Source organism: Pristiophorus japonicus, chromosome 6 (genome assembly GCF_044704955.1).
Source record: "Pristiophorus japonicus isolate sPriJap1 chromosome 6, sPriJap1.hap1, whole genome shotgun sequence".
NCBI classification, from domain to species: domain Eukaryota; kingdom Metazoa; phylum Chordata; class Chondrichthyes; family Pristiophoridae; genus Pristiophorus; species Pristiophorus japonicus.
Genome location: NC_091982.1, coordinates 179,081,730 through 179,095,798, shown reverse-complemented (window position 1 = coordinate 179,095,798; position 14,069 = coordinate 179,081,730). Strand labels below are relative to the sequence as shown.

At 43.7% G+C, this 14,069-nt stretch overlaps 1 pseudogene; it reads right to left on the bottom strand.

Annotated features, from left to right (window-relative positions):
* Positions 1–7,925: 7,925 nt before the first annotated feature.
* Positions 7,926–8,164, bottom strand: LOC139266394 (U2 spliceosomal RNA; annotated as a pseudogene).
* Between the last annotated feature and the right edge of the window lie 5,905 nt (positions 8,165–14,069).

Sequence of the window (14,069 nt, the reverse complement as noted above, 5' to 3'; positions counted from 1 at the left end):
CATAATGGTGTGTGACTTAGAGGAGAAGTTGGAGATGATGGTGTTCCCATACACCTGCTCCCCATCTCATTTTAGGTGGTCGAGATTGTGGGTTTGGGATGTATTGCCAAAGAAGCCTTGGTGAGTTGATGCAGTGCAGCCCATAGATAGTACACACTGAAACCATGATATGCCGATGGCGGAGGAAGCAGATGTTTAAGCCAGTGAAAGGAGTGGCGATCAAGCAGATTGTTTTATTCTGGATAATGTCGAGCTTCTTGAATGTTGTTGGAGCCACACCCATCCAGGCAAGTGCAGAGTATTCCATCACACTCCTAACTTGTACCTTGCAGGTGGTAGGGAGGCTTAGGAGAGTCAGGAGGGATGCCATTTGCAGCAGAATACCTAGCCTCTGACATATTCTAGTAGCTATGGCATTTATGAGGCTGGTCCAGTTTAGTTTATTACCAATAGTGACCCCCACTTTGTTGATGGTGGGGGACTTGGCATGATAATGCAATTAAATGTCAAGGGGTGATGGTTAGGCTCTCTCTTATTGGGGATAGCCATTGCTTGACATTGTGTAATGTGAATCTTAATATTCCTTAGCAACCCAAGCTTGGATGTTGTCCAGGTCTTGCTGTATGGACTGCTCATTATCTGAGGAATTCCCAATGGAACTGAACACTGTGCAATCATCAGTGAACAACCCCACTTCTGACCTTATAATGGGGAAGGTCATTGATGAAGCAGCTGAAGATAGTTGGGGCTAGGATGCTGATCTATGGAACTCCAGCAGCAATATCCTGGGGCTGAGATGATTGGCCTCCAATGACCATAGCCATCTTCCTTTGTGCCAGGTATGACTCCAATCATTGTAGAATTTGTGCCCTGACCCCCATTGACTTCGGTCATACTAGAGCTCTTTGGTGCCACACTCGGTTAAATGCTGCCTTGATGTCAAGGGCAGTCACACTCATTTCACCTCTGAAATTCAGCTCTTATGTCCATGTTTGGCCCAAGGCTGTAATGAGGTCTGGAGAAGCATGGTTCTGACAGAACTCAAATTGAACATCAGTGAGTAAGTAAGTGTCGCTTGATAGCGATGTTGGCGACTCCTTACACCACTTTTCTAATGATTGGGAATAGGCTGACAGGACTTTAATGAGTTGGGTTTGATTTGTCCTGCTTTTTGTGAACAGGACATACCTGGGCAATTTTCCACATTGTTGGATAGATGCCAGTGTTGTAGCTGTACTGGAACAGCTTAGCTAGGATGTAGCTAGTTCTGGAGGACAGGTCTTCAGCACTACAGTCAGAACATGTAACTCTTGGTATGTCTAGTGCTCTCAGCCATTTCTGAATGTCATATGGAGTGAACTGAATTCGCTGAAGACTGGCATCTGTGACGGTAGGGACCTCAGGAGGAGGCCGAGAAAGATCATCAACCTGGCATTTCTGGTTGAAGATCGTTGCAAGCACTTCGGCCTTATCCTTTGTACTCACATGCTGAGCTCCACCATCATTGAAGATAGAGATGTTCATGGAGCCTCCTCCTCCTGTTAGTTGTTTAATTGTGCACTATCATTCATGACTGGATGTGGCAGGAATACAGAACTTTGACCGTTTTCAATTGGTTGTGGGATTGCTTTGTTCTATCTCATGCTGTTGCCGGTTTAGTGTGCATGTACACCTTTGTTGTAGTTTCACCAGGTTTGTACCTCATTTGCAGAAACCATTTTAAATTCAACAGAGATACCTCAGAATCATGTTTATGTTCAGCTAAAACCATTGAAAAGTCTAAACATCCATTAAAAGCAGTTGGACGCGCTCACCCGATTCTAGTGCGAACAGTGGGATTAATCATTAAGCATGGGATAGACAGTACCTCCGTCACTCTGATACAGTGTGTCAGTGGGATTCACTGGTCAGTGTAGGATAGACACTGTATCTCTCATTCTCTGGTACAATGTGTCAGTGGGATTCACTGATCAGTGTAGGATAGATACTGTATCTCTCATTCTCTGGTACAGTGTGTCAGTGGGATTCACTGGTCAGTGTAGGATAGCGACTGTATCTCTCATTCTCTGGTACAGTGTGTCAGTGGTATTCACTGGTCAGTGTAGGATAGACACTGTATCTCTCATTCTCTGGTACAATGTGTCAGTGGGATTCACTGGTTAGTGTAGGATAGATACTGTATCTCTCATTCTCTGGTACAGTGTGTCAGTGGGATTCACTGGTCAGTGTAGGATAGATACTGTATCTCTCATTCTCTGGTACAGTGTGTCAGTGTGGGATTACTTTTTACACTCAGAGGGTGGTGAACCTGTGGAATTCTCTATTACAGAAGGCTGTGGAGGCCAAGTCACTGAATATATTTAAGAGGGAGATAGATAAATTTCTAGACAAAAAAGACATCAAGGGGTATGGGGAAAAAGTGGGAATAATGTGTTGAAATAGAGGATCAGCCATGATCATACTGAATGGCGGTGCAGACTCGAAGGGCCGAATGACCTACTACTGTTCCTATTTTCTATGTTTCTACTGTTCCTGGCATGGTCTTCTACACACCTCATTGAACCAGGGTTGGTCATCTGGCTTGCTGATTATGGAGGGGTGAGGGCTATGCCGAACCATGAGGGTATAGATTGTGGTGGAATACAATTCTGCTGCTGCTGATGGCCTACAGCGCCTCATGAATGCTCAATTTTGAGCTGTTAGATCTGCTCTTAATCTATCCCATTTAGCACGGTGGTAGTGCTACACAACCCGATGGAGGGTGAAGATGGGACTTGGTCGCCACAAGGACTGTGCGGTGGTCACTGGTCCCAAGGCTGTCATGGACAGATGCAACTGCGACGGGTAGATTGGTGAGGACAAGGTCAAGTAGGTTATTCCCTCATGTTGATTCCCTCACCACCTGCTGCAAGCCCAGTTTGGCAGCTATGTCCTTCAGGACTTGGCCAGCTCAGTCAGTAGTTGTACTACTGAGCCACTCTTAGTGATGGACTTTCAAGTTCCCTACCCAGAGTACATTCTGTGCACTTTCTACTCTCCATGCTTCCTCCAAGTGGTGTTTAACTTAGAGTATTGATTCATCATCTGAGGGAGGGTAGTAGATGGTAATCAGCAGGAGGTTTCTTGCCCATGTTTGACCTGAACCTATGAGACTTAATAGGGTCCAGAGGCAATGCTGAGTATTCCCTGGGCCACACCCACCCAACTGTATACCACTGCGCCACCATCTCTAATGGGACTGTCCTGCCCAGTGGGACAGGACATACCCAAGGCTGGTGATGGAGATTTTGGGTCATTGACTGATAGGTATGATTCTGTAAATATGACTAGCCTGTGGGACAGCTCACCCAGCTTTGGCACCACTCTCCAGATGTTAGTGAGGATGACTTTGCAGAGTCGACTGGGTTGGGTGTGTCCTGATTCGATGCCTCCATCTGGTTTTATTATTTTTTTGTAGCGGGTTGTCACAACTCAGTGGCTTGCTAGGCCATTTCAGAGGGTAGTAAAGAGTCAATCACATTGGTGTGGGATTGGAGTCACATATAGGACAGACTGGGTAAGGACGGCTTTTTATACCTGTTCACTAGCCTGTAGTGATTTTTGTACATGGATACCAAAGTCTATTTGCTCCTCCACATTTCGTAGGGTCTCCAATTTAGAAAATACTCCAATTGGTCTTTCTTGGATCCAAAGTGGATAACCACACGCTTGCCCACATTGAACTCCATTTGCCAGTTTTGTCCACTCACTTAATCTGTCTATGTACCATTGTAACTTCCTGTTCCTATCTGCAATGTGTGTAAATATGGTGAAAAGCTGAGGCCCCAGTACTGATCCTGGTGCCATTTCTTCAACAGTTGTTACATGATGATATATCAATCTGTTGATAAATTAAGATGTGGAAGATAGTGCTTTTGTGAAACAGCAGGAGGTTACCGATATGCAGATTAAGCTGGCAATGCATAAAATGTTAGTCTGAAGAGTTCTCCTTCACGCTTTGGAACTCCTAGCCAGTGGAAGGTCTTCTTCTGGCCCATATGTGATCAAGTTGCTGGCATTATTTGTTGGAAAAATGGGAAATAGCTGTAAGGAAGGAGGCTTCAGCTTACACTGGCATGTTGCTCAGATGGAAAATGCACAGCAGGCATTACGAGTCTGGATTAAGCAGTTGAGGACTGTTAAATTAAGTTTGCAGCATTCGACTTGGATGGCAGGAATATCATATGTTGTCCTATTTAGGTTCTTCCAGAATGTTGACGGCAGATTTAGGTGTGTCACTGATGTGGAAACTCTGAGGTTTGGCATGATAATGGTTGGAAGTCTTACCTAGAAACAGAGTATGAGACCACATTCTTATAGAGTCAGCATTTGATGCCTAACATAACTGGGTTTCTGTGAGGCAAGCAGCTGCTGCTGAAACCCTTCACCTCCAACTGGTGGAGGCATCATTCTGTGAGATATGGTGCATGCCTGTGCTTCAGTCAGAAATAGTAGTGACAATGCACTTACACATTTTATGGGGAAAAGTACTGTGGAAGTGTAATCACATTTGTAATGTTGGGAAGAACTACACAGCAGCCAGCTCACGCAAACAAAAACTCAAACAATGAGATAAATGATCAGATAATTTGTTTTAGTGATGTTGGTTGAAGGATAAATATTGGCCAGGACACCAGGAGAACTTTCCTGCTCTTCAAATAGGGCCATAGAATCTTGTACATCTACCAGGGCCTCAGTTTAACCTCTCATCCAAAGGACAGCACCTCTACAGTGCAGCACTCCCTCACTACTCCAGTGAAGTGTCAGCCTAGATTATGTGCTCAAGTCTCCAGAGTGGGATTTGAACCCACAATCTTCTGACTCAGAGGAGAGAGTGTACCACTGAGCCAAGGTTGACACCTTAGAAACAGGGAGAACTGAATGCTCAGGACACCAGGAAAATGTCCATAGGAACATAGAAACTAGGTGCAGGAGTAGGCCATTCGGCCCCTCGAGCCTGCACCGCCATTCAATAAGATCATGGCTGATCATTCATCTCAGTACCTCTTTCCTGCTTTCTCTCCATACCCCTTGATCCCTTTAGCCATCAGGGCCATATCTAACTCCCTCTTCAATATATCTAACGAACTGGCATCAACAACTCTCTGCGGTAGAGAATTCCACAGGTTAACAACTCTCTGAGTGAAGAAGTTTCTCCTCATCGCAGTCCTAAATGGCTTACCCCTTTTCCTTAGACTGTGTCCCCTGGTTCTGGACTTCCCCAACATCGGGAACATTCTTCCTGCATCTAACCTGTCCAGTCCAGTCAGAATTTTAGATGTTTCTATGAGATCCCCTCTCATTCTTCTAAACGCCAATGAATACAGGCCCAGTAAATCCAGTCTCTCATCATACGTCAGTCCCGCCATCCTGGGAATCAGTCTGGTGAACCTTCGCTGCACTCCCTCAATAGCAAGAACGTCCTTCCTCAGATTAGGAGACCAAAACTGAACACAATATTCCAGGTGAGACCTCATCAAGGCCCTGTACAACTGCAGTAAGACCTCCCTGCTCCTATACTCATATCCCCTAGCTATGAACGCCAACATGCCATTTGCCTCCTTCACCGCCTGCATGCCAACTTTCAATGATTGATGTACCATGACACCCGGGTCTCGTTGCACCTCCCCTTTTCCTAATCTGCTGCCGTTCAGATAATATTCTGCCTTCATGTTTTTGCCACCAAAGTGGATAACCTCACATTTATCCACATTATACTGCATCTGCCATGCATTTGCCCACTCACCTAACCTGTCCAAGTCACCCTGCAGCCTCTTAGCATCCTCCTCACAGCTCACACCGCCACCCAGCTTAGTGTCATCTGCAAACTTGGAGATATTACACTCAATTCCTTCATCTAAATCATTGATGTATATTGTAAATAGCTGGGGTCCCAGCACTGAGTCCAGCACTGTTGCTCTTAAGAACAATACATTGGGATAAAACAGAAAATGCTGGAAATCTCAGGTCAGGCAAAGTTGATGACCCTTCGTCAGAACCTTGGAATCTTTAACTTATCTGAGCCACTGGAACAATCAGCAGCCTCACTTTAAAATCTTATCCAAAGGATGGCATTTATGACCATACAGCACTCCCTCAGTGCTACACTTAATGTCAGCCAAAATCTTATGCACAAGTCCTGGAGTGGCTTTAACCTTAACTCAGAGGTGAGTACCAACAGTTGAGTTAAACTGACACACAAATTCCCTATACACTCCTGGAATTTAGATCTCCAATTAGAACTAAAAATACAAGTAACCTGCACTGTGGTTCACTGTGATATGAATTCTTTCACATTATAGCAATCCTTTGTCATTTCCTCACACCTTGAAGTGGAGTGTTAATGTCTCAGTGTCAAGCTCATTAATGGGACCTGGAGTTGTAGAATTAAACTAGGTGATTGAGACTCTTCCCACTTTGCTCCTACCCGTGTGTTGTGCTGGTAAGATGCATGGCTTTTAAATCTGTTAAACTTCACCCATGTGCACACGTGGGAGTTCCTAAGCCTGGACTGCTGCCAACCTTCTACGTTCTCTGTAATTACACAAGTGGGGTGTGTCTCAGAGTGTATATTCTATATCAGGGAAACAGAAACTTAACTTGTGTGGATTTCCCAGTAACTTGGTTTGGCGACTTTTAAGAATAGTTATGGACCTTGTGAAAATCAGATACCTGGCTGACAAAAATAAAAGCAGCCCGATTTGTTTTTTAAATTTGAAGAAACTGGTTTAATCTAATGGGGATTCACTATTGTTTTCTAGTTGTTAATATGCACTTAAATTAATTATAAGATTGATGAATTGCAAGTGTTTTCTTCACAGATTATAGATTTTATTCATTATCAGAACTTAAAATGCCAAATATTGTTTTCTGCAATGGTTGATATTGGAAGATAGAAAATGGGATTGTTAGGGCAGGGAAGGCCCCATCAAAAACAATGGTGGAAGCAGAATTCATAATAGTATCCAAAAGAGAAGTGGATAATTATTTTGAAAAACAAATTTAAAAGGGTATAGGGAAAGAGCAGGGGAATAGCCTTTTCACAGAGCCTACATAGGCACAATAGCCTCCTTTTGTGCTGTAAAATTCTATGAAAACGAAGCCTGAAAATTTTTAAACAGTATTTCATTCCCCTCTGCTATGGGAATTAAAGAGCCATCAACTGGTTACTGCGAAACTGTACCCTATTAAAGAATCAACACTCTCAGGAGAGAAGGGGAAAAAAGATGGTAAAATCATGTTTACAATATGCTTTTCAGAGGAATATTCTTGTGAAAAAAATGGCTAGTTCACAATTTATCTTTATAGCCCTCCCATTGTAAAGCTAATGACTCATGTTAGGGTATGACTCAAGTGTAGCAAAACACTTTGATGCCTTGTTCTAATGGTTATTTTTCCAAGCATGAGCTAGACAGTGTCAGTTCGTAATTAATTGAGGGTGAGGTTATTTAGGCCATACCTCATTTCAGTGCAAGGTTAAAATGAAGGATGTGCAGAAGGATGGACAGGGGCAATGGAGTTATAAAGTCTTGACACAAAGCTATAAGGCTGACAAATATGAGAGATTAATAACATTCAAAAAGATGTGGAACAATTAATTTGGAAGCTAAGGAAGGATTAATAGGTTTCACTGTGGATACATTTAAAGCAATGCACATTGGAAGATGAAATGTGAAATATAAATAAAATATTAATTAGCAAATGCACAACAGGAAAATAATTTGGGAATATTCATTAAAATATTCCAGTCAATGTATAGCTGTTATCTTTTTTTTTTGAAATTCGTAGCCAATCGTTCCAATTCTTTGTCAAATCACAAACGCCAGAGGTCACCTTGCACACGCCAAGGATTACTCTGCGCCAATGCTCTTAGCCAAAAGGCCTAGAGCCACTGCACCGTTCCTGGAAGTACTGCAATACCAGGTTCGTGCCATGGAGGTGGATGGGTCAGGTCCCCCACACACCTCCGTGGAGGTGGATGGGTCAAGCCACCCCACCCACCTCCTGTTTCCAAAAAAGCAAGCATATACCTTCCTGATCCAGGGAGAACCACCCGGAGGTCATGGTGGCTACTCCCCTGTCAGGTCAGTTACGCATGATCTTAGCCAAAAGGCCGAGAAGCTGTTATCGACATAGCTAATTAAATACTAGGGCCCTTGAGCACAAGTCAAAACAAGTTATTCTAACCTTGGATAGATCATACTTGAGACCACATTTGAAATATAGTGTCCATTAAAAGGGCACTGAGGGATGGATGGATGGGGGTTCAAAGCACAGCTGCAATGATAATATCCAGACTTGGGCCTCTTAAGATACAAAGAGGATCAGACCTGAATTGTTTTACTTTACCGGATAAACAATTATGCAATTCCAGGAGAGGTGAAATGGAGAGGAAGACAAGAATTAGGTTTTTAAAAATAAATATAAATGTAGATGTAGATTTCCCTTAATGACTTAGTAAGTAAAGGCACCTGCGAATACTAACTCATGCAGAACAGAAGGACCCAGGTTTGAACAATGGTTTGTGCTAGATTAACACTATATTTATCTTATCAGCAGTTGCAAGGTATAAATAGCCTTTGCATTGCTGGGCTACAGAGGGATCAAGAAACAGCCAGGGTTCTGGCTCCCAGTAACTCCTACTGGAAAGTGCAAATGTGGACCCTAGATTGGAACTTGATCATGCAGCTATAATGCTCTCCAGTTTATGGCTTACGTATAAAGAATTAGTGGTGGAAACAGTTGCCCAGCTAAAGCATTTAACGTAATATGCCAAGACAGATTGATATAATCAAATTCTCCATGAAGTACATGGGTTTGTTTCTCACCGAAGGTGGTGAAGGTTAGTCTGGGGTTGAATAAAAAAATTGCTAGAATTAATATTCTAGTTTCAGCTGATTGCAGAATATTCCCTCAGTACATTAATATGTGGAGTGCAATTCATGTTAGGTGGATTGCACATGGTCTGTGGAAGAAGCAAACCATCTTTATTCCTGTTTCTTTCTGTTAATGTTAAGTTAAACAATACGAAAGCAGAGCATCTTTGCTGGCTTTGTGCATCTTTGTGGAAATTAGCCCAACATCTATAAATTATATGTGGCTAGGGAACCATCAGCATCTTTTAACCTACAGCTGTAGTTTCTGACATGAAAATTCAGATTTTGTGTTTTGATATGAAGTCCCACCTTTGCCTATAGATATATTGGCCCAGGTAGCGAGGCATCTTGTGGTGTTTGGAAGTGCGAGCCGATAATGGCGCAGCGAGGTCAACAGGGTATCTGGGACCTACGTGAGCGACGCGACCAACAGTCCATCTCCTTAAATTAGATTTAAGAGAACAGAGGAATGATGGGGAAGAAAATAGGGTGATTTAGAGTCACAGAAACTTACAGCACGGAAGGAGGCCATTTCGGCCCATCGTGTCCATGCTGGCCAAGAGCTATTCAGCCTAATCCCACTTTCCAGCTCTTGGTCTGTAGCCCTGTAGGTTATGGCATTTCAAGTACACATCCAAATATTTTTAAAATGTGGTGAGGCTTTCTGCTGCTACCACCCTTTCAGGCAGTGAGTTCCAGACCCCCACCACCCTCTGGGTGAAGAAATGTCCTCATATAGCTCCTCTAAAGCTCCCTCATTTACTTTAAATCTATGCCCCCTGGCTGCTGACCCCTCCACCAAGGGAAACCGTTACTTTCTATCCACTCTATCCGGGCCCCTCATAATTTTATACACCTTAATCAGGTCTCCTCTCAGCCTCAGTTCTAAAGAAAACAGACCCAGCATCTCCAATCTGTCCTCAGCCAAAATTCTCCAGTCCAGGCAACATTGTTGTAAATCTTCTCTGCACCCTTTTCAGTGCAATCACATCTTTCCTGTAATGTGGCGACCTGAACTGCACACACTACTCCAGCTGCAGCCTAACCAGTGTTTTATACAGTTCAATTATAACCTCCTTGCTCTTGTATTCCATGCCTCGACTAATAAAGGCAAGAATTCCATATGCTTTCTTAACCATCTTATCTACCTGGCCTGCTACCTTCGGGGATCTGTGGACCTGCACTCCAAGGTCCCTTTGCTCCTCTACACTTTTCAGTGTGGTACCATTTAATGAGTAGATCTCCACAAATGCATTACCTCACATTTATCTGCCCACCTGACCAGTACATTGATATCTTCCTGCAGTCTGCAGCTTGCTTTCTTCATTATCAACCACACAGCCTATTTTAGTGTTATCTACAAACTTCTTCATTATATCCCCAACATTCAAGTCTAAGTCATTGATACCACAAAAAGCAGGGGATCTAGTACTGAGCCCTGCAGAACCCCAATAAATACAGCCTTCCACTCATAAAACACCCATCAACCATTACCCTTTGCTTCCTGCCTCAATTTTTGGATCTAACTTGCCACTTAGCCCTGGATCCCATGGACTTTTACTTTTATGACCAGTCTGCCATGTGGCACCTTATCAAAAGCTTTGTTAAAATCCATATACACTACATCAAACTCATTGCCCTCATCGACCGTCCTGGTTTCCTCAAATCATTCAATCATGTTAGTCAGACACGACCTTCCCTTGACAAATCCATGCTGACTGTCCTTGATTAATCCATGTCTTTCCAAATGAAGATTTATCCTGTCCCTCAGGAGTTTTTCGAATAATTTTCCCACCACTGAGGTTAGGCTGACTGGCCTGTAATTACTCTGTCTATCCCTTTCTCCCTTTTTAAACAAAGGTACATTAGCAGTCCTCCAGTCCTCTGACCCTATGCCTGAATCCATAGAGGACTGGAAAATGATGGTCAAGGCCTCTGCTACTTCCTCCTTTGCTTCTCTTCGCCTTAGATACATTTCATCCAGGCCCGGGGATTTATCCTTTTTCAAAGCTGCCAAGCCTCTAAATACTTCCTCCCTCACTATGTTTATCTCGTCTACTATTTCACACTCCTCCTCCCTCATTGCAAAGTCTGCATCGCCCCTCTCTTTTGTGAAAAGAGATGCAAAGCATTCAATTAAGAATTATATCCACATCTTCTGCCTCCACACACAGATTTCCTTTATGGCCTCTAATAGGCCCCATTCTTTCTCTAGTTATCCTCTTGCTCTTAATGTATTTAGAAAACGTCTTTGGGTTTTCCTGATTTTACTTGCCAACATTCTCTCATGCTCGCGCTTTGCTTTCCTGGTATCTTTTTTTTTAAATTGCACCCCTGCACTTCTTATACTCCTAGAGTTTCTGCAGTATTGAGTTCTCAGTATCTGTCATAAGCTTCCCTTTTTTTCTTTATCTTACCCTGTATGTCCCTTGATATCCAAGGGGCTCTAGATTTGTTAGCCCCACTTTTTTTTTCTTTAAAAGGAACATACTTGTTCTATACCCTCAGGGTAGAACATATGGCCCCAAGTTTCCACATGATTTGCTCCTGATTTTTAGGAGCAACTGGTGGAGAACGGAGTATCTTAGAAATCGGAATTCTCCACATTTAAGTTTTCTGCAGTTCTAGTCAGGTAGAACAGTTTCACTTTTGAACAGAATTTTTTTTTCAAAAGGGGGCGTGTCCGGCCACTGATGCCTGATTTGAAAGTTTCCACAGTGAAAACGTACTCCAAACTAACTTAGAATGGAGCAAGTGAAGATCTTTGTAGGCTTGAAAAAACCTTGTCTATACAATAAAAAAATCAGGCGCAGGTTACAAATTAGGCGTCGGGAACGAGGTGGGGGGGGGAGGGGGGGAAGGGAAGTCAGTAAATTCTACAATAAATCCTTAGTTATACTTATACAAATATTATACAAATAAATGCAACCTGAATAAAAATTTATAAGCAAAGAAAAGATTAAATAAACCATGTTCCTACCTGTGTGAAAGTACTTCAGGCAGGCCTTTCAGGCAGCGGTTTGCCGTCGGGACCGACCGACGGCAGGAGGAGGGAGGGAGAAAGCTGCAAGAAGCCTCAGTGCTGATCATGGAAGGGCAATGTGGTTTTATTAAAAAATGTTAAAAATTGAACAGCTACAAAGAATTTGAATAGTCTCAAACAAGTGCATGTGTCCCGTTTATCACAGTCTATCTTTAATTACAGAATGCACTCCCTCGCACACAGAAATATCAAGAAAATTAAAATACAAGCCTTTGCAAGGGTTCAAATAAACAAATTTTTACTTTTTCTGCAGCACTTTTTAAAACGGCCGAGTGCCAATGCTTACTTCAGACTGCGTGTGCGCGAACGCTCCAACGTGCACGCGTAGGGTTGCCGGCACGAAAAAAACTAATTTAAATTGTACCCGCCCCCTCCTACTTACACAATCGGCGCGAGTGGTAGGCTCCGCCCCGTGTGCCGCGGCAAGCAGACATCGAGCTGCAAAGCACTCGAGAATAGCGCGTTTTTTTTCAGGCGCCGTTTTCGGTGCGAAAAACGGGCGCCCAGCTCGGAGGGGCGCCTGTTTTGCCGCGTGTGGAAACTTGGGGCCCTATAGTGCAGGAGGCCATTTTGGCCCATTGTGTCCGCGCCGGCCGGCAATGAGCTGCACGGCCCTCGGTCACCAGTCCTGAAGGTTACATATAAACCTATGAACAATGGCGGAAATGTAAAGAGCATCCGGCCCAACCAGTCTGCCCCACACAACTGCGACACCCCCCGCACCGCAACTTTCTCCATTATTTAAATGAAGATTGCAAAGTGCTGCAGTACAGCGGGACCTGGGGGTCCTGGTGTATGAAACATAAGGATAGTATGCAGGTACAGCAAGTGATCAGGAAGGCCAATGGTATCTTGGTCTTTATTGCAAAGGGGATGGAGTATAAAAGCAGGGAAGTCTTGTTACAGCTATATAAGGTATTGGTGAGGCCACACCTGGAATACTGCGTGCAGTTTTGGTTTCCATATTTACAAAAAGGATATACTTGCTTCGGACGCAGTTCAGAGAAGCTTCCCTATGAGGGGGTTGACTTATGAGGAAAGGTTGAGTAGGTTCGGCCTCTACTCATTGGAATTCAGAAGAATGAGAGGTGATCTTATCGAAACGTATAAGAGTATGAGGGGGGCTTGACACGGTGAATGCAGAGAGGATGTTTCCACTGATGGGGGAAGACTAAAACTAGAGGGCATGATCTTAGAATAAGGGGCGCCCATTTAAAACAGAGATATAAGAACGTAAGAACATAAGAATTAGGAACAGGAGTAGGCCATCTAGCCCCTCGAGCCTGCTCCGCCATTCAATAAGATCAAGGCTGATCTGGTTGTGGACTCAGCTCCACTTACCCGCCCTCTCCCCGTAACCCTTAATTCCCTTATTGCTTAAAAATCTATCTATCTTTGACTTGAAAACATTCAATGAGCCAGCCTCAACTGCTTCCTTGGGCAGAGAATTCCACAGATTCACAACCCCTCTGGGAGAAGAAATTCCTTCTCAACTCGGTTTTAAATTGGCTCCTCCGTATTTTGAGGCTGTGCCCCCTAGTTCTAGTCTCCCCCACCAATGGAAACAACCTCTCTGCCTCTATCTTGTCTATCCCTTTCATGATTTTAAATGTTTCTATAAGATCACCCCTCATCCTTCTGAACTCCAAGGAGTAAAGACCCAGTCTACTCAATCTATCATCATAAGGTAACCCCCTCATTTCTCGAATCAGCCTAGTGAATCGTCTCTGTACCCCTTCCAAAGCTAGTATATCCTTCCTTAAGTAAGGTGACCAAAACTGCACGCAGTACTCCAGGTGCGGCCTTACCAATACCTTATACAGTTGCAGCAACACCTCCCTGCTTTTGTACTCCATCCCTTTCGCAATGAAGGCCAACATTCCATTTGCCTTCCTGATTACCTGCTGCACCTGCAAACTAACCTTTTGGGATTCATGCACAAGGACCTCCAGGTCCCTCTGCACCGCAGCATGTTGTAATTTCTCCCCATTCAAATAATATTCCCTTTTACTGTTTTTTTTCCCCAAGGTGGATGACCTCACACTTTCCGACATTGTATTCCATCTGCCAAACCTTAGCCCATTCGCTTAACCTATCCAAATCTCCTTGCA